Here is a 23,065-nt window from a genome sequence, read left to right as displayed (position 1 = left end):
GTCCTGCACCAGATCCCCTCCCAAGAAACCCCAGAAACAATATGCCCAGTGGCCATCTTCAGACATATCAGAGCAGAATCCAATTAGTTTCATAAGAGGCATATCCAGACCACAGGAGGTAACAGAAGCTGCAGAAATGAATTCTACTTCATATGGTCACCCCTGCACTGTAGTTCATACACTGTGGTCAGGGTCAATCCTCACAGTCAGTCAGCCTGAAAGTTGACCCCACATATCAATGGGCCAATAGAAGTCAAGACTCAATTACAATAGGAAGGCCCACATATGTCACACAATGGATATTCCTGGAGAACCTGGTTCAGGTGATCAAGGAGACTGCCACCTTGGTTTCCACAGGACACCTACTGCATAGGACCACTCTACAAAGACTGAGCCATAGATTATCAAGCTAATACATAGAAAAAAGCACAAAGAGGCAGCCATAATGGGGAGACAAAGAAACATGCCCAAAATTAAAGAACAGGAGAAATCTCCAGAAAAAGAGCTAAATGGACCCTGACCAGCATGGCTCAGTTGGTTGAGTGTTATCCCACATAGCAAACGGTTGCTGGTTTGATTCCCAGTCAGTGTGCATTCCTGGGTTGTGGGAGAGTCCTTGGTTTGAATGCATGTGAGAGGCTATCATCAATGTTTCTCTCACACACTGATCTTTTTCTCCCTCTGTTTCTCCCTCACTTTCCCTCTTTCCAAAAATAAATAAATAGGATCCTTATATATAAAAAAACTAAATTAAATGAAGTCAAACAATTGACCAGATATTGTTAAAAAGTGTTTAAAAGGATGCTCAAGGAACTTAGTGAGAACTTCAAGAAAGAGATAGTAGGCATAAAGGAGGATATAGAAACCATAAAAAGAACCAGACTAATATAAAAAAATATGAAGAATACATTAGAAACAAAATCAGCAGTGGGTTGGATGGAATAGAGGATCAAATCAGTGATTTGGAAGACAAAGAAGAGGAGAACAACCAATGAGAACAGCCAAAAAAAAAAAAGAATTTAAAAAATGGGGATAGTTTAATGGATATTTGGGACAACATGAAATGTAAAAACATCTAGATCATAGAGGTACCAAAAAGAGAAGAGGAGGAAAGCAAGTGATCAAGAAACTGAGAAAATTATGACTGAAAATTTTTTTAACCTGGTACAAGCACAGAGAGTCCCAAACAAGATGAACCCAGAGATACCCACACAAACACACATCATAATTAAAATGCTGTTGGTTAAAGACAGAGAGTCTTAAAACAGCAATAGAAAAACTGTTAGCTATCTACAAGGGAACTCCCATAAGACTTTCAACTCATTTCTCAACAGAAATATTTTGGGCCAGAAAAGTTTGGTATGGTATATTCAAAGGGATGTAAAGAAAGGACCAACAACCAAGACTACTTTTACACAGCAAGACTATTGTTTAAAGTTAAAGAAAAACTAAAGAGCATCCCAGACAAGAAGAGCTAAAGAAATTTATTATCACAAGCCAGTATTACAAGAAATGTTAAAGGGTCCTCTTGAAGAAGGTGGAGGAGGAGGAAAAGGAAGACAATAAAACCCCAAGAACGTAGTTAAAAGAATAAAATGATAGTAAACACATACCTATCAATAATCACTTAAACCTAACTCCCTTAAATGAGACAAATAAAAGCAAAGGGCAGCTAAATGGATGAGAAAAAGAGACCCACATATATACTGCCTACAAGAGACCCACCACAGACTTAAACATACAGACAGACTAAAAGTAAAGGGACAGAAAAAATATTTCATGCAAGTGGGAAAAATAAAAAGCTGGGGTAGTAATAGGTATATCTGACAAAATAAACTTTAAAACAAAGGCTATATACTAAGAGCCAAAGAAGGACACTACATAATGATAAATGGAGCAATGCAAAAAGAGGATATAACCCTTGTGAACATTTATACACTCAACATAGGAACACCTAATATATAAAGCAAACCTTATGGATACAGAAGAGAAGTTGACAGTAATATAATATAATAGCAGATTTTAACACCACATTTACAACAATGGGTTGATCTTCCAGACAGAAAATTAACAAAGAAAGAGTGGCCTTAAATGACACACTAGATTGGAATCACTTAATTGACATCTTCAGAGCATTTCACCCCAAAGCAACAGAATATACATTTTTTTTTAGTGTACAAGGAATGTTTTCTAGAATAGACCACATTAAGACATAAAAAGTCAGTGCATTTAAAAAATTGATATAATATCAATCATCTTTTTTAACCAGAGTGGTATGAAGTTAGAAATCCACCACACACACAAAAAGAAAACAAAAACCACTGAAAAGCACACAAGGACATGCAGCATAATAACATTTTACTAAATAATGAATGGATTAACGAGATCATGGAATAAATCAAAACAAATGAAAATAAGATCACAACAACCCAAAACCTAGAGGACATAGTGAAAGCAGTCCAAAGATGGAAATACATAACATGATAGGCCTACCCTAAGAAACAAGGTAAGTCTCAAATGAACTATCTTTACATTTTTAAAAAAACTAGGAAAAGAACAACAATCAAAGCTCAAAGTGAGTAGAATAAGGAATTAACAAAGATCAGAGCATAAATAAATAAGAGTCTAAAACTAAAAAAAACAATGAAACCAAGAGCTGTTTCTTTAAAAGATAAGCAAGACAGACATACTTTTAACTAGACCCATCAAGAAAAGAGGAAAGAAGTCCCAAATAAATAAAATCAGAAATGAGGTACACAAAAGCCCTGGACTAGATGGCTTCACAGGAGAATTTTACAAAATATTTAAGGAAGAGCTAACCCCTATCCTGTCCAAACTATTCCAAAAAGTCAAAAAAGGCAAAACATACATTCTTTTCAAATGCACATGGAACATTTTCCAAGATAAACTACATGATAAGATGCAAAACAAGCCTCAAGAAATTCAAGAAAATTAAAATAATAACAAGCATTTTCTCAGGCCACAAGGGTCTGAAACTAAAAGTCAACTTGAAGGAAAAAACTCAAAAACATTCAAATTCATAGAGATTGAATAACATGCTATTAAACAATTAATGGGTTAATAATGAGATCAAGGAAGAAATCAAAAAGCTTCCGGAAACAACAACAAAAAAAGTAGACACACAACAGTCCAAAACCTATGGGACACAGCAAAGGCAGACCTGAGAGGAAAGTTCATAGTAATACAGACCTACCTAAAAAAGATAGAACCATTTCAAATAAACAACCTAACACTACATTTACAAGAACTGGAGGAACAACAAACAAAGCCCAGAGAGAGTAGAAAGAAGGATATAACCAAGATCAGAGCAGAATTAAATGACATAGAGACTAAAAGAACAATTCAAAGGATCAATAAATAAATCCAGGAGCTGGTTCTTTGAAAAGATAAATACAGTTGACAAACCTTTAAGCAGACTCATCAAAGAAAAAAGAGAAAGGGACCAAATAAATAAAATTAGAAGTGCAAGAGGAGGGATTACAACTGATATCACAGAAATACAAAAGACTATAATAAATTATTATGAACAATTATATGCCAAGTAATTTGAAAACCTGGTGAAATGGGTAAATTTCTAAGGTGCAAATTAAAATCACAATAATATATCACGTAACACCTGCCAGAACTGCTATCATAAACAAATCAATAAACAGCAAGTGTTGGTAAGGATTTGTAGAAAAGTGTATCCCTGTGCATGGTTTGTGGGAATGCAGATTGGTACAGGCACTGAGGAAAACAGTATGGGGTTTCCTCAAACTTCCCTTTAATCCAGTAGTTCTACTGCTGAGATTATACTCTAAAAATCCTGAAACACCAATTCAAAAGAATCTATGCACCCCTGTGTTCATACCACCATTATTTACAATAACCAAGTGCAGGAAACAGCCTAAGTGCCCATCAGTAAACACAGTGGATCAAAATAACCTGCTGCATTTACATAATGGAAATACTATGCAGCAAAGAGAAAGAAGGAGCCCCTACCTTTTGAGACTGTATGGATAGAACTGGAGAGTATTATAGTAAGAGAAATAAACCAGGCAGTGAAAGACAAATATCATATGATCTCATGTATAAGTGGACTCTATTCAACAAAACAAATTAATGGGCAAAAAGGAACCAGAGACATGGCAATAGAGAACAACCTCACAGGAACCAGAGGGGCAGGGGGAGGGAGAAAATGGGGGGAAAAAGGGTAATATGTACAAAGGACCCATGGACAAGGACAATTGGGAAGGGATTGTTTTGGGGAACAGGAGATTGTATGGGGCTGGGGAGAACAAAATCGGGAGAAATGGGGACAACTGTAACTGAACACTGAGCAACAATAAGAAAAACCAGGAATGAGAGAGGAGAAGTAACAACTGACACCAAAGAAATACAAAGGATTGTAAGAAAATACTATGAACAACTATATGCTAACAAATCACACAACCTGACCAAAATGGATAGACTCCTAAAAACATACAGTTTTTTCAAAACTGAATCAGGAAGAATCAGAATATTTGAATAGATAGGTTGCAGCTAATGAAACTGAAGCATTGAAACAGTAATGAAAAAACTCCCAACAAACAAGTCCTGGACTGGATTGCTTCACAGGTTAATTTTACCATATATTCAAAGAAAAACTCACATCTATCCTCAAAATATTCCAAAAATTTCAAGAGGAATTAAGACTCCCAAGATCGTTTTAGGATGCTAGCATTTCCCTATTCTAAAACCAAAATATGGATACTACAAAGAAAATTATAGGCCAATATCACTGATATACATAAATGCTAAAATCCTCAACAAAGTAGTAACAATTATTGCCAGTAATACATTAAAAATATCATACACTATGATCAAGTGGGATTTATTCAGGGGACGGAAAGTTGGTACAGTACCTTCAAATCAATAAGCATGATAAAACATAAAAAATGATAAAAATCAATTGAGAAAATCCAGCACCCATTTATGATAAAAATTCACAGCAAAGTGAGAGTAGGGGGAATATACCTCAACATAATAAAGGCCATCTGTGGCAAACTAATAGTGACCATCATACTCAATGGGCAATAATTAAAAGTATTTCCCTTAAGATTAGGAAAAAAACAAGGGTGTCCAATTTCTCTACTCATATTCAGCATAGTACTGGAAGTCCTAGCCACAGAAATAGAGAAGAAAAAGAATAAAAGTCATTCAAATTGGGAAGAAATAAATAACACTGTTATTATTTGCAAACAACATGATACTGTCTATAGAGAACCCTAAAGATTCTACCATAAAACTATTAAAATTGGTAAATGAGTTCAATAAAGTAGTAGGATACAAATTAATATCTACAAATACATTGCATTTTTATACATTAATAATGAATTATCAGAAAAAAAATACTAAGGAAACAACCCCATTTACAATTTCATTTAAAACAATAAAATACCTTGGGATAAATGTATCCAAGGATGTAAAAAGTCTGTTCTCAGAAAATTATGACACTGAAGAAATAAATTGAAACAAACAAACAAACAAACAAAAAAAAACACCAATAAGTGGAACCATGTACCATGTTCATGGATAGGAAGAATTTACTTTGTTAAAATATTCATATTACCCAAAGTGATCTATAGATTCTACATAATTCCTACCAAGACACCAATGGTGTATTTCATAGAACTAAACAAATTTCTAAAAATTTATATGGAACAAAGGACTCTGATTAGCTATAGCAATCTTGAGAAGGAAGAACAAAATTGGAGAAATCATGCTATCTGATATCAAACTTTACTACAAGGCCATAGTTGTAAAAATAGCATGGTACTGACATTAAAAAATGAAACAGACATATAAATCAATGGAACAGAATAGAAAGCAATTAATATTTAACAAAGGAGGCAAAAACATAGAGTGGAGTAAAGATAGCCTATTAAATAAATGGTGTTGGGAAAATTGGACAGATATGTGCAAAAAAAATGAAACTAGATCACTTTCTTACACCATAGACAAGAAGAAACTCAAAACAGATAAAAGACTTAGATGCTAGATAAACTCAAAACCAAAAAAAAAAAAAACAAACCCAAACAAACAAACAAAAAAAAACCCTGGAAGAAAACAGGCACCACCATTTCAGATATTTCTTGTAACAATAATTTTTTTTTTCTGACATATTGCCTCTGGCAAGGGAAACAAGAAAAGATAAACAAATGAGGTTATGTCAAACTAAAAAGTCTTTGCACAGTAAAGGAAACCATACACAAGTTGAAAGGACAGCTCACTGAATGGAAGAACATATTTTCTGAAATATCAGATAAGGGCTTAATATCAAAAACTTATAAGGAACTTATGAAACTCAACACCAAAAAAACTCAGACAATCCAATTAAGAAATGGGCAAAAGACCTGAACAGACTCTTCTCCAAACACAACATACGGATGGCGAATAGACTCATGAAAGAATGCTCAACATCACTAATCATCAGAGAAATGCAAATTAAAACCACAATGATATATATCACCTCACACCTGCCAGAACAGCTATCATCAATAAATCAACAAACAAGTATTAGAGAGGATGTAGAGAAAAGTGAACCCTGGTGCACTGTTGGTGGGAAGGCAGATTTGTGCAGTCGCTGTGGAAAGCAGCATGGAGTTACCACAAAAAATTAAAAATAAGACTGCCTTATGATCTAGCGATTACACTTCTAGGAATATACTCAAAGAAACCCAAAAGAGCAAATTGAAAATATATGTACCCTTATGTTCATTGTAGCATTATTTACAATTGCCAAGATTTGGAGGAAGCCCAAGTATCCATCAGCAGATGAGTGGATTAAAAAAAAATCTGTGTTACATTTCCTGCTAGGCAGTAAAAAAAAAAAAAAGAAAGAAAAAAAAAGGAAATTATACCTTTTCCAATAGCAGGGCTGGATCCGGAGACTATTATGTTAAGTATAATATGCCAAACAGAGAAAGACAAATTCTGTGTCATCTCACTTATATGGGGTATCTAATGAACCAAATAAACAAACAAAATAGAAACACTCAGAGAAAACAGACTGACAACAGTTGAGAGGGGAGGGTTTTTAGGGGGCTGAATTAAAAAAGGGGAAGGGATTAAGTTTAAAAAAGCAAAACTCATATAGACAAAAATATCAGTATAGTGATTACCAGAGAGGAAGGTGGTTGGGTGGAGTTAGAAAGGGGTAAAAGGAGGATAAATAATGACAGAAGGAAACTTGACTTTGGGTGGTAAACACACAATATAATATGCAGGTCATGTTTTATAGAACCATACACCTGAAACCTATAAAAATTTATTAACCAATATCACCCAAATAAATTCCATAACAAAAAAGAGTAAAAAGTAAAATAAAATAAAAATAAAGTAAAATAAATAAATAAAATTAAAATGGACAAAATGTATTAAAAATGGCTCATTAAAATGATATATAGATGTAAAAGATATAAAAGATATATGAATAACCACATAAAGTGATAGCCACAGAATTTTTCTCTAATGTTTGAACCCAGGACTCCATTTTCTGATATTTCCATTTCTCTTAGGTCTTCTAATTTTTAATTCCCAGAGGCATGCTCCTTCAAAAATGGATTAATTCCCTAGTAACTTAACCTGTGCCATCTTTTTAAAAAAGTGTGATTATAATTTTTTAGTTCATACTTCTATCAGGTTTCTATTACCAGTTTTTACTTGCCTTTTAAGTACTTTTGCATTCCTAAATTAATTCATCTGGAACAAGTTTCAAACTCAATCTTATTTTTAGCATATTAACTCTCATCAGACAGTAAGTAGTACAAGTTTTAATGAATCAAATTTGCAGTTCATTATTTTGTAGAATTTTATATATGTGCTATTTAAATATTATAAGATAGATTATTTGTGTGTACCACTTAGGTATCACAAAACCTGTAAAGACATTTTCCTTTTTTTATTACATTAACATTAATAAATTTTCATATATATTATTTTAAAATATAGAAGTGTTTTGGCAATAAAAATTAAAAGTACAAGTTTATTTTCCCTTAGCAAGAATTATTTATTTCATATCTAAGTACATGAAGTGTTAAAAAGATAAGTCTTTCTAAGCCTCAACAGATCAAATTCACTGTCCAATTTTCTTCCCTACATGGAAGAAAATCAGTATAAATTCTAGATCTTGTCAGGGCTTGATGCAAATTCAGAGATTACTAATAGAAACTGAAATATAAGGTGCCTAGTAACAAATTTTAAGAGAAGTAATTCTTTTACAACAAACTATATAAATAAAAATGAAGTCACACTGCTAACAGGATATACGGAGTTTCCATACCAGAAAATAAAATTGTGAATTCTACATAAGAATGCTTTTGAAACAATAAAATATAACTCCATGATTTATTGAATATCTCAAATGAAAATGACATGCATGATGATTCTGTTTCTCGTATGAAAAACACCAAATGCTCCCTTTTCTTTCAATTCAAACATTATGTTTTTAATTCTGTGGGACAACATTAGGTTTGTTCCTGTGACTAAAAAATGATCATCCTAAAGTTGAAGAAAAACAACAAAATATACAAATGTAATTTGTATGAAAAGAAAAAGTTTGAAATACTCTAAGCCTTATTCATGAAATTATCTTTGAAACATGCATGAGAAAGCATAAATAATGATGGTTAGGTAAAGCTGTTTGTGTTGAGGAAGGGAGTTGTATAAATACTATATTATTGCAGATTAATATTTTTAAGGTCTGCATTTTCCATCACAATTAATACATGCATTGACACTTTTAATTAAAGTTATGAACCTGAAATATAAACCCTAAAATAAAGAGAGTATACAAGTTTTATTCTTGCACACTTGTACATACCTATTAGCCTCTAACATTGTACATAGTTCCATGGATTTTAAGAGAGGCCTACAGATAAGTTAGTATCTGCCCCCATGATGAAACTTGTTGTTTGTGTCACCACCACAACGGGCCAACAAAACCATCAACCATAAGACTAAAAGTAGCATTTCATTACCATCTTTTTCTAGAGCATCAAAAAATTTTATCATGCATTTTGTCACTGTTTATCTCACTTCCTACTGAAATCCCAGGCCTCTGAGGTCATTATTAATAACCAGAAATCCATTTCTATCCTAAGGTTATCCAGTTTCCAACTTCATATTCTTATTACCTTATTGCTCTAACAAAAACTACTTATGGCCCGATAACACAATTTTACACAATTTTTTCCAAGTGTAGACAGGTATTTTCTCCACATTAAAGGCAAAAAATATTTGTATAGCTATTGGTGTTTGCTCCTCATTGCTACTTCCCTACCTTTTCCTTTTCTTAAAACCCCATCCTTGTTTCACCTGTCCACTGCTTCAGGAATTGAAGATTGCAGTCCATCTCTCACCACTTTTCCTCATCAAACTGCTGGCAACATACTGGTGACTCTGATTCATCTGCCTCCATGGTCATAGCTCCCACACATCACCCATATCATCCACATAACTTCACTGCTAATATCTCAGTAATGGTTTTTCATTTTGAAAAAAGTTCATGAATTTTCAGTCTAAATATCTTACTCCAAACAATTTATCCTATTAGAATTTCATTCAAATGATCTCACAAACTTCTTTTATTAATTTTAATAAACTTTATTTTTAGAACAATTTTAAACTTATGGAAAGACAGTAAACACACTACAGAGTTCTCATGTATCCTCCTATAAGTTTCCCCTATTATATGTGTGACACGTTTATTATAATTAATGAACCAATATTAATGAATTGTAATTTTGCAAAGTCTATGCTTCATTCAGATTTTCTGTTTATGTTTCAAGACCTCCCCAGGATACAGAATTACAGTTAGCTGTTTTATGACTATAGGCTACTCTTGACTGTGACAGTTTCTTAGATGATTTTAAAATTTTTGAGATATAATTATCAGGTATTTTGTCAAATATCATTGCTTAACTCTCCCTTGTTGTCCTTGTAATTCCTTAAGAACTTTTTTAAAAACAGGGTTGGAGGTTTGCACCTATTTTACTTATAGGCTACTGTTAGTATAATAGATCCGTACTGGTTTGGTTGTAAGACAGAGATCGCTCTACAGTCTTATGAATATTTACAGTCTTTTATTACATCTCTGCTCCTGTGCTGTGAACTTCAAAAGGATTTCTAAGTAATTGTTATATATTCCTAGTTTATTCAGTTTCTCTATCCCTGTCACTGTCATTCATCCCCCTTTATCATCAGATGCCCAACAATCTTACAACTTCTTTCCAATGTGGAAGAAGAGGGGCCACATACTAATCTGACAAACTCAGGGGAGGCCTGTCTGGTGGCCTTACACAGTCAGAGGCCTATAGTAACCACAGAGGATGGTCTGTGGTTACTTTAACCAAAAGCAGGTCATGGTGGGTAATCCTGTCCTAGGTTGGTATTTTTCCCGAACAAATGTCAATGTTTAACTTAACTGAGACTTTCTCTTGTCTTTTGGTAGATACAGTTTGAATGACAAATTTCCCTTTTTCTGTACCCTTCAAAGCATAGTCTCTGCACTGGAAGGATACCAAAAATCTCTTCATTATTATTGTTATCACTTTAGTTGTTGACTGTTAACTATCCTGTACCCACCTGTGTAAAAGTACGTGTCTTTCATTTTACTTTTTATCCAACCCCAGATGTCATCCCCTGCCCCTGCTTTGCTTTCTTCCATCTTAATTTATCACCAGTGGGTTTCATGTAACTCACCTATGCCTCCTCTTTTGATTGTAATGTATAAAATAAGGTGCCAAACTGCCATTTTTCAGAGCATTTTCTCAACTTGTTGAGGTTTTGCTTCCTGGCAATTGTTGTCAGTTTGGCTTAAATAAACTCATAAAAATTCTTACAGGTTTGGATTTTTTTTACATTGACACTCATAATTTTACTGACAACTATGCTTCCAATCTCACCAATAAAATACAAGCAGTAGTATAACAACCTAGTATCTCCACCTCATTTATCAGTTTACCTGCATCTTTCCTACAAATTCTGCCTTTATTCCAGTTTCATTAGAGGTATGGACCCTCGAGTTGTAATGAGACCCCATCCTTCTAGTCTATGAAATGGCATTTCCTATAATTAACTTTTCTCCATTATCAATTTTCCCTCTTATATAAACACTTCTGAAGACAAGTTGTAATATTCCTTGATAGAAAATTCAACCCTTCCTTTCTTGCTACCTTTTCTTTCAAATCACAGCAAAACTACTTAAGAAAGTTTTTCATGCTCACTGTTTTAAGTTTCTAATGTTTGACTTTTTAGTGGCTTTTGGCACAGATAACCATCAGTGATTTTAAGCATTTTTTTTTCAGCCAGTATTTAGTAACTGTGTATTCTGTGCTAAGCACTATTTTAGGCACAAAAGTGTAGTCACCAAGACAATGTCTGTGTCTTTATGGAAATTACATTTTGGAAGGGATAAAAAGTGATCATAGAAACAGGAAGGAAAATAGGTATGGTATGAAAATAGGTGTGGTATGAAAAAAGGGAAAGCAAAGTAGGGGTATAAAATGCGAGGAAAATGGCTTTTGTGAGAGTGTGGTCAGCTGAGTCTACTCTGTCAGAATGACTCAGCAGTTATCTTATTGTAAAGCTTGTTTGTGTAGCTTCTGATTCTTGTCTCACTTTCTCCTGACTTCACTGATGCCATAGTCTCCTTTTTAAAATTCTTATGTTTTAAATGTTAACTACTGCATTATACTGCTCCTTGTCTCCATACTCTGGTGATGATTTTTTTCTATATATATTTTCTTCATAGTTGATCTCATTCAGTTCTATGACTTTAAAAACCATTGACAAACTAATAACTTATAAATTGATATTTTTGACCTTTATGTCAATAGTGCAGGGCCAGAACCATAAACACAGTTACCTGCTTAATATACCTCCTACTTAATATGTTCTAAATTGAAACCTTTATTTATCCTTTTTCCAAATATGTGCCTCTCCTGTCCTTTCCATGGTAACATATCCAACGATACACCCTAATATTGAAACCCCACCCTCATGTCCAAAATATATCAAGTGACTCCTAGTAACCATTTGACCAGAGTAAGCATAGCTCCAAAGTAAGGGGGAATATGTTGACGGGGCAGAGAGTACCCCAAGATACCATTTATAATCAATGTTGAAGAGAATATGGTGGATAAAATGCCCACTCTATTGTCCTTTAACATGACTTGTTCTAGGAGACATTCTGTGCATGCCTCAGAGATTCCAACAGAATCAAGTCCCAAAATTAACACACTCCAAATTGCCTTATCTTTCCTTATTATCTCTCTATCTTCACCCTCTAACATGGGTTTAATGACATCAATTCACTCTAAAACATCTGGAATAAAATCCTTTTCTTGGGATGTACTTTTGGGGAAATCCAAACAAATTTAGTCATCCTTGATTTCTATTATACCAATCAGCTGCCCTCAAGTCATCAGATTGAACCTTAATCTGCAACTGTATCTTCAAAAATTTATATTGAACCACAAAAAGTCTCTGAATACCAACTGCAACCTTGAGAGAGAAGAACAAAATTGGAGGAATAACGCTGTATTATAAGGCCATAGTAATCAGAACAGCATGGTACTGGCATAAAATCAGACACATAGCTTAATGGAACAGAATATAGAGCCCAGAAGTAAACCCACAACTGGCTTTATAGTCCATTATTATTTGACAGAGAAAGAAGGCACAGACAATAGACTAAAGATTGTTTATTTCATAAATAGTGTTGGGAAATCTGGACAGATACATGCAAAAAGATGAAACTAGAGCACCTTGTTATGTCACACACAATAATAATTTCAAAATAGGTTAAAGACTTAAATGTTAGACCCCAAACCATAAAAATCCTAGAAGAAAACATATGCAGTAAAATCTCAAACATTGCTTGTAGTAATATTTTCTCAGATATATCTCCTCAGGCAAGGGAAACAAAAGAAACAACAAACAAATGTGATTATAGCAAACTAAAAAGATTTGCACAGCAAAGGAAACCATCAACAAAATAAGAAGATAATTCACAGGATGGGAGAACGTATTCATAGATACATCTGTTAAGGGGTTAATATCTAAAATTTATAAAGAACTTACAAAACTTGACACCATAAAAACAAACAACCCAATTAAAAAATGGGCAAGGATCTGAATAGACACTTTGCCAAAGAGAACATACATATAACCAATAGACATATGAAAAGATTCTCAACATCACTAATCATCAGAGAAATGCAAATTAAAACCAAAAATGAGATAACACCTCATGGCTGTCAAAATGGTTATGATCAATAAATCAACAGACAACAACTGCTGACAAGAACGTGGAGAAATGGGAACACGTTTGCACTGTTTGTGGGAATGCAGATGGGTGCAGCCACTGTGGAAAGCAGTATGGAAATACCTCAAAAATTAAAAATGGAAACACTTTATGATACAGTGCTCCCACTTCTGGGAATTTATCCAAAGAAACCTGAAACACTAATTTGAAAAAATATGTAAGTATCCCTGTGTTCCTTCAAGTGTGATTTACAGTTGCCAAGATATGAAAGCAGCCCAAATGTCCATCAGTAGATGAGTGAATAAAACAACTATGGAACATTTACACAAAGGAATACTACTTGGCCATAAAAAAGGAAAATTCTATACTTTGCAACAGCATAGATGAAATTGGAAAATACGTTATATGAACTAAGCCAGTCAGACAAAGGAAAACACCATATGATTTCACTCATATGTTGAATTTAATGAGCAAATGGAACAAACAAAATCAAGAAATAGGAGAAAACAGAGTCACACTCTGGAAACAGTCACAGAGAGTAAGCTGACAGTGCTGGGGGTGGGGTTAGGGGATAGATGGATCAAGCAAAAAGGTAAAAGGACTCATGGACATGGACAACAGTTGTGGTGATTATATGGGGAAGGGGTACAAGGGGGATAAATGGTAATGGAAAATGACAATAACATTAACTTAAGAATAAATTAAAATAAAATAATAAATCTGAATCCAATCATGTATCTCTCTTCTACTGTTTCTCTTATAAATTATAAAATCTTTATTCTTTATGGTTGGAATATGTAAATTCTATTCTTTGTAGTAGTACATGAATAGCTTGCTAAAAATCCCTTTTATTAAACTATTTTTCCTAGAACCTCTTTATATAGCAGTTCAACTAAGGATTACAAAGTATATTTTAACTAGGTCCCCTATCTATGTGTGACTTACTATCACAAATAAGTCTTCTTCAAGAGAAGATGGCGGAGGAATGAATGGGAGTCACACTGACCTCCTCCGAAAACCAAACTGGAATTGCAACTAAATAATGGAGTAATCACCTGGAAAGCAGTGGAGCGATAGTGGGAGAGGAGCCTTGGTGCCGCGGACAGTGGATTCTACTCTCACACATCCCAATGGGTGAGAAGTGCAGTGGAGGCTCGAGAGGGTGGGCTGGGTGCCCACGGGCACTGGCACCAGAGGGACATTGAAACGGTCAGTTAGCTTCCCCGGAGAAGAACAGGGTCTAAATCATAAACAGGAACCCCTAAACTACAGCACCTAAAACCAAGAAAATACAAACAAAATGCAACCCCAAAAAGCTTAGGGGCGCTCTCTGCCAGAGGCAGGTGGCTGGGGATGCAAAGAGACATTTAAAGGGCAAATGCAAAAGTTGCAGTGGCAGCCACCCTCCTTGATCTCTGGGTACAGGCAGCAGCAGGGTGGGCTGGTGCCTGGGAAAAGACTGGTGAGGAAAACTTTGTGAAGAGAATTGACATGGAGGCCCGTGGAGCCCCGGTGATGGCATGCCTCCCACTCTGCAGCTACCATCTCGCTCAGGCATAAGGGAATCAATTAACCTGCCTTTTATGTGCTCCGCGCACAGCTCGTACACATGTGAGCTACGGGGCTGAGTGCAGACTGGCTGGGAGAGCCTGGAGGAAAGACTGGAGACGGAGGCAATGGGAAAAGAACGGGAGGAGGAACCGGGGAATCCCGACTCCCTCCCCGTTCTGTAGTCTCCATTGTGGGCTGGAAAGGCACAACCCCAAAGAGGCCGAAGCGGGGGCGAGCATGAACCAGACTGCCTGCGATTGAAACGCAGTCCGCACAGCGGGTGGATCCTTGGCCGAAGGGGTCACAAAACTGCCCGGAGACCCCTTAGGAGAGACTAGGAACTGCGGCGTTGGGGAAAGAATGGGAGGAAGAACCGGGGAGTCCCAACTCCTTCTCCTTGCCTTAGTCTCCATTGTATGGGAAGAGGCCACACCCACAAAGAGCCAAAAGCCGAAAAGCACACATAGACACCCCCAAAACACCCAGTGTGGGCGCGCATGCACACTTGTGCCGAGTGACCGGCGAGGGTTGGCGAGTGTGTGTGTGACCCGGGAGGACTGGCGAATGCCTGAACTGGCCAGCAAGGCCACCCACAGATTGGCACCCATACGGCCTGCAAGGGAGTGCACAGAGCGGCAAGGGCAGGCGTAAATTGACCCGCCCGCCCGCGATTGTGGAGCGGCCCACAAAATTAGTAGAGCTGCCCAGAGTCCCTGTAGGAGAGACCGGAGACAGGATTAACCAGAGAGTCTTGGAGCTGACTTCCTCCCATTTCCGTAGTCCCCATTTGGCGAGGGCAAGCAACGCACCCAAAGAGCCAAAAGCGGGGAAAACACACAATAGAAGACCCTAAACTGACCAGTGCTGTGGAGCTCGCAGGCCAGGGGGGCCAGATAAGTACGGGAGGTCGCGAATAAGCCCCCTGGTCTGGGGCAAGCACATGCGAGCCCAGGCAGGTGGGGGACCCTGCCGCGCTGGGAACGCGCTCAAGGAGCTCTCCTGAGAGCGTAGAGAGATCCCAAAAAATAGCCCAGCCCTGACCGAAGGGGTCACAGAGCTGCTCCAAGCAGGAGTCAGGCACAGGCATTAGACTCCTAAAAGGCTCAAACGAACAACCCAAAGCCCTATAGGATCAACAACTGACATCATCAGAGGCAGGCCCAGAAAGAAAAGGACAAAAACACTTAACAGATTCTCACAAAACTGGAAGAAAAAGAAGTTCCCCCCAAATGAGTGGAAAAGGGGACTCCCCACAGAGAGAGCTAAATGAAATAGAGGCAAGGGAACTATCAGATATTGAATTCAAAACAATGGTTCTAAGGAAGCTCAATGAGCTCAGCCAGCTCAAAGAGAACTAGGAGAAACTGCAGAGAAACTATCAGGATCGTACAGCAAACTATATCAGCCTGGAAAAGGACATAGAAACTATCAAGAAGACACAAGAGGCTATGAAGAATCCCATTTCTGAATTGAAGAACACAGTAGAAGGAATCCAAAGCAGGCTGGAGGAAGCCGAGGATCAAATCAGTGAGATGGAGGATAAGGTAGAAAAAAGCTCCCAGAAAGAACAAGAAATGGAAAAAAAACTCAAAAAGAATGAAAAGGCATTTAGGGAAAGGCAGGACAGCCTGAAGCACAATAATATCCGTATAATAGGGATACCAGAAGGAGAAGAGGAGCAAGGGATAGAGAACCTCCTTGAAAAAGTAAGGATGGAAAATTTCCCTAAATTGAGGAGAGAAAGGCTCTCATGGATCCAGGAGGCACAGAGGACCCCACTCAGGAGGGACTCAAGGAGGTCCACTCCAAGGCACATCATCATTAAAATGGGAAATGTCAAAGACAAAGAGAGAATCCTCAAGGCAGCAAGGGAGAAGGAGAAAGTAACATACAAGGGGGCCCCGATACGCCTAGGAGCTGACTTCTCAACAGAAACACTACAAGCCAGAAGGGAATGGCAACAAATATTCCAAGTCATGAAAAGCAAGGGCCTACAACCAAGGCTGCTCTACCCAGCTAGGCTGTCCATTAAAATAGAAGGGGAAATACAGAGTTTCCCAGACAAGAGAAAGCTAAAAGAATACATCTCTACCAAACCAGCACTCCAAGATATGCTAAGGGGACTGGTTTAAGCAGATGAAGGAAAAGAATGAGACAGAGAGGAACACAGGTACAAAGAGAAAAGATGAGTGAGTTTCTATCAGTAATATCTCTCAATGTGAATGGACTAAATGCCCCAATCAAAAGACACAGGGTAGCTGAATGGATAAGAAAACATGACCCACAAATATGCTGGCACCAAGAGACCCACCTCAGAGCAAGAGACCTACACAGATTGAAAGTAAAGGGATGGAAAATAATATTCCAAGGAAATGAGCATGAGAAAAAGGCCGGGGTTGCCATACTTGTTTCAGACAAAGTAGATTTCAAAACAAAGGCCATAAAGAGAGACCCAGAGGGGCACTTTATCATACTTAAAGGAAGAATCTATCAAGAAGACATCAACATTGTAAACTTATATGCTCCCAATATAGGAGCCCCGAAGTTTGTAATGAAAGTCCTGGATGACTTCAAAAATGATATAGACAGCAACACACTGATAGTAGGGGATTTCAACACCCCACTGTCAAAAATCGACAGATCTTCCAAACAAAACATTAATTAACATATTGTGGCTCTTAATGACACACTGAGTCAAAGAGACTTAATTGACATATATAGAACCTTACATCCCAAAGAAGAAAAATACACATTCTTTTCAAATGCTCATGGCAGTTTTTCAAAGATAGACCACATGATAGGACACAAAGCAAACCTCTGCAAATTCAGGAAAATTGAAATAATACCCAACTTTCTCTCAGACCACAAGGCCTTGAAACTGGAAATCAACCTCAAAGAGAAACTTCAAACACTTGCAAACTCATGGAGACTGAACAGTAGACTCTTAAACAATGAATGGGTCAATAATGAGATAAGAGAAGAAATCAAGAAATTTCATGAAACAAATGAAAATGAACAGACAACAGTCCAAAACCTATGGGACACAGCAAAGGCGGTCCGGAGAGGGAAGTTCATAGCAATACAGGCTTACCTAAAAAAGATAGAAACATTTCAAATAAAAGACCTAACACTACAACTTCAAGAACTGGAGAAACACAACAAATAAATACCAGAGCAAGTAGAAGGAAGGAAATAGTCAAGATTAGAGCAGAACTGAATGACATAGAGACAAAAAGAACGATTTGAGGATCAACGAATCCAGAAGCTGGTTCTTTGAAAAGATAAATAAAATGGACAAGACTTTAAGCAGACTCCTCAAGAAAAAAAGGGAGAGGACCCAAATTAATAATATCAGAAATGAAAGAGGAGAAATTACAACTGATACCACAGAAATACAAATGATCATCAGAAATTATTATGAACAATTATATGCCAAGAATTTGAAAATCTTGATGAAATGGACAAATTTCCTGAAAAATATAATCTTCCAACACTGAAGGAGGAAGAAACAGAAAGCTTGAACAGACCAATAACTGCTGGGGAAATTGAAGCAGTCATCAAGAAACTCCCAGCACACAAAAGCCCAGGGCCAGATGGTTTCACAGGAGAATTTTACAAAACATTTAAGGAAGAGCTAACCCCTGTCCTTCTCAGACTATTCCAAAAAATCCAAGAACAAGGAAGACTCCCAGACTCTTTCTATGAGGCCAGCATCACCCTGATCCCAAAACCAGATAAAGACCCTAGAAAGAAAGAAAACTACAGGCCAATTTCGCTGATGAACATAGATGCTAAAATCCTCAACAAAATATTGGCAAACTGCATCCAGCAATACATTAAAAAGATTATCCACCACGGTCAAGTGGGATTCATCCCAAGGATGCAGGGATGGTTCAATATACGCAAATCAGTAAATGTGGTACATCACATAAATGAAAGAAAAGACAAAATCCACATGATCATCTCAACAGACGCAGAAAAAGCATTTGATAAGGTACAGCACCCATTTATGATCAAAACACTCAGCAAAATGGAAATAAATGGGGCATTCCTCAACGTAATAAAGGCCATATATGAAAATCCTACAGCCAACATCATCCTCAATGGGCAGAAACTGAAAGCTTTCCCACTAAGATCGGGAACATGACGAGGATGTCCGCTCTCACCGCTTCTTTTCAACATCGTATTGGAAGTCCTAGCCACAGTGGTCAGACAAGAGAAAGAGATAAAAGGCATCCAAATAGGAAAGGAGGAAGTAAAGCTACCATTGTTTGCAGATGACATGATAGTGTACATAGAGAACCCTGTAGACTCTACCAAAAAACTCCTCAACCTAATAAGCGTATTTGGCAAAACAGCAGGATACAAAGTCAACATTCAGAAATCAAAGGCATTTTTGTACATCAGTAATGAAATAGAAGAAGAAGCAATCAGAAAAAAATTACCACTCGATATAGCAAGAAGAAAAATAAAGTAGCTAGGCATAAATTTAACCAAAGACGTAAAAGACCTGTACGGAGAAAACTATACAACGCTGAAAAAAGAAATGAAGGAAGACACAAAGAAATGGAAGCATATACCGTGCTCATGGATTGGAAGAATTAATATCCTCAAAATGTCCATACTACCCAAAGCAATTTATAGATTCAACGCAATCCCTATTAAGATACCAATGACGTATTTCACAGAAATAGAACAGAGATTTCAAAAATTTATATGGAAGCATAAATGACCCCAAATAGCCTCAGCAATTTTGAGAAAGAAACACAAAGTAGGAGGGATCACAATACTGAACATCAAACTCTATTACAAAGCCACCGTACTCAAAACAATCTGGTACTGGCACAAAAACAGACCATAGACCAGTGGAACAGAATAGAAAGCCCAGAAATAAGCCCAGGTCTCTATGGGCATCTAATATTTGACAAAGGGGGCAGATACATAAAATGGAGCAATAACAGCCTCTTCAACAATGGTGTTGGGAGAGCTGGATGGCTACATGCAAAAAATTGAAATTGGATCATCAGCTGACACCATACACAAAAATAAACTCAAGATGGTTAAAAGACTTAAATATAAGTCACAACACCATCAAAGTCCTAGAGGAGAACATTGGCAGGAAACTCTCAGATATCCCACGCAGCAATTTTTTCACTGATATGTCTCCTAAAGCAAGGGACATAAAGGAAAGAATAAACAAGTGGGACCTCATCAAAATAAGAAGCTTCTGCACGGCAAAAGAAAACATCAGCAAAATGAAAAGGGAGCCAACCCTATGGGATAATATATTCACTAATGATAGATCAGATAGAGGTTTGGTCTCCAAGATATATAAAGAACTCACTCGGCTCCAGTCCAAGAAGACAAACTATCCAATCAAAAAATGGGCAAAGGACCTGGGCAGACGCTTTTCCAAGGAGGAGATACAGAGGGCCCAGAGGCATTTGAAAGGATGCTCAGCATCGCTAGTCATCAGAGAAATGCAGATCAAAACCACCATGAGGTTCCACCTCACAGCGGTCAGAATGGCCATCATAAACAGATCAACAAACAATAGATGCTGGTGAGGCTGTGGAAAAAAGGGAACCCTAGTCCACTGTTTGTGGGAATGCAGACTGGTGCAGCCACTGTGGAAAGCAGTTTGGAATTTCCTCAAAAAGCTGAAAATGGAACTGCCTTTTGACCCTGTGATTCCACTGCTGGCACTATACCCTAAGAATATCAAAACACCAATACCAAAGAACCTATGCACCCCAATGTTCATAGCAGCACAATTTACAATAGCCAACTGTTGGAAGCAACCTAAATGCCCATCAGTACGTGATTGGATCAAAAAATTATGGTACATATATACAATGGAATACTACACAGCAGAAAGAAAAAAAGAATTACTAAACTTCGCGACAGCATGGATGGAACTGGAGAGCATTATGCTAGGCGAAATAAGCCAGGGGGCGAAAGACAAATACCATATGATCTCACCTATAAGCGGAACCTAACCAACAATACAAAAATGCAAGGAAAATATGCCCAGCAACACTGAAAGGAAAAGAAATCAAGAGAGACAAGAGGGAAGGAGGGGGGTGCAGGGAAAGGGAAGGGAAGGGGAAAGTCAAGGAACATATAGCAAGGACTTATGGACAAAACCAAAGGGGAAGAGCTGAGGGAGGGAAGGAGGGAGGGGGCAAGGGAAAGTGGTGGGGGGTAGGCAGAGACAAATGTATTAAAAAGAAAAGATGTGTGCTTCAAAGGTCATCATGTTTTTTTTCCTTATCTATGTGTGTGACTTCAGACAAAACATTGTTTCCCTTTTTCACTGTGCTCTGGCATTTTTTGTCTTTTCTCCTATTTCTTGAGTTTTTATAAACTCGTTCCTGCTTTATATTTGTTGTAATATATGAATCTAAGTCTCTTCTCCACTTTCTTTACTTGGCTGTCTCTTTCTCCTGACTGTGGTCATACCATAGCAACACTTCAAAGAGACATATCTTGAAAATCCTATCAAAAATAGCTGGCTCATATCTTCTCTCTAACCTCTCTTTTTCCTTGTCCTTTTGTATAATATTCTCCACTGTCTTGAATTATATTATTCTTACCAGCTTACTGTTTAATGTAAACTTAATCTATTTTATGTAAGATCCTTAAGGCAGAAACTATGTCTTTTCAGAAGGAATAAAATCTCTGATGTAAAATGTGTATAAATTAGTGGACAGCATAAAACAATTTCTATTTCTCAACATGTTTTGAACATAGAAAATAAGAAATAATGTTATATTAAAATAACTTAAAATAAAGTATTATATAACATGAAGTTAGGCTGGCAAGGATATATTATTTGGAACATTCTTAAACATTGTAAATCAATATTACTCCCTTGGAGTGGAGTTGAATTTGCCTTAGGTAGATATATAATATACATTTCATTTGGAGGCTAAATTTTAACTGAAACTTGGGGGAAAATGTAAGAATGTAAATTCCAGTCATTTAAATGAAGATGATAAGTGTTCAATATGATAAAAATTATGAATTGAGTTGAATTTAAAGTGAAATCATTTATTGGAAGAGAGCAGTACACACAACAACTGCTCTGAGAAAGAAATAGAATCTATTAAAAATATATGTCTTTAGTGGTTTTTTAGTGCAGAAATCTTTTAGTCACCTACATTAAATTTGATTGAATCTCTTTGTACTGCAGACCTAAAGAATGCATTGTGAAATTGTCATTTATATTCATCTTGTGAATGATTGATGACTATTGGACACTCAAATGTTTACATACATAACTTAAACTGATATATTTTAAACATTTAGAGCAAAAATCAATTTATCAGTACTAACATTTGTGCAAAGACCTCTTAAAATAATATTGGCATAACTTTTTAAGAGTAGCTGATGACATCTTTTAGGAAGCAGAACTCTTTGCCCCGCAGCTTGTAAATATTGAAGAGAAATTATGGAGGAAATACACTCATATTTAACTGCTGCCCAAAGACTCATTATTATCCTATAGTCTAAAGAAAAAAACTTATTATTTTGCATAGAATATTGAAGAATAAAGTAACAAAGACTGACTATTGTAATGTATTTGTTTTTTTGGTAATATTAATTTCTTTCCGGTCACATTAGTTTTCTGTGGCTGCTGTAACAAAGTATCATAGACCTAGAAGATAAAAACAATACCAAATTATTGGCTCACACTCTGTAGGTCAGAAATTGTACCACTAAGCACAGGTGTATAGGTTTTCTGCTAAGGATCCTGCAAGGCAGAGATCAAGGTGCTACAGGCACTATCTTCCCTGGAGCTGGGTTTTCTTCAAAGCTTATTCAGGGTTTCGGAAGAATTCAGGTCTTTGGTTCAGTTTCTCCATGGACTGAGAGGTGGTCCTCTTTATCTTCAAAGGCAGGAGAAATTTCTTTACATTGTTGAACCCCTCTATGCCTTGAATCCCTGACTTCCTTCATCGCTCACCTCTAGACTCATATTTGAAGGGTTCATGCAATTGGATCAAACCTGCCTGGATAATGTCACTTTCTTAAAGGCAACTGTGACATTTAATGTATCCATGTCATATGATTACAACCCACCAAATTCATATTTTCTCACATTATTTGAGCCATGTGCACCAGGGGGAACTGTTCTTGGGAGACCATTCTTACAGTTCTTCATGATTTCTAAGTAATGCAACCTGCTCAAAATGCTTGAAC

The sequence above is a fragment of the Pteronotus mesoamericanus genome, unplaced genomic scaffold (assembly GCF_021234165.1).
Source record: "Pteronotus mesoamericanus isolate MK-2021 breed Mesoamerican mustached bat unplaced genomic scaffold, CSHL_Meso_final scaffold_85, whole genome shotgun sequence".
NCBI classification, from domain to species: domain Eukaryota; kingdom Metazoa; phylum Chordata; class Mammalia; order Chiroptera; family Mormoopidae; genus Pteronotus; species Pteronotus mesoamericanus.
The sequence above is the reverse complement of the archived record's forward strand: the minus strand, read 5'-3'. Positions refer to the sequence as shown.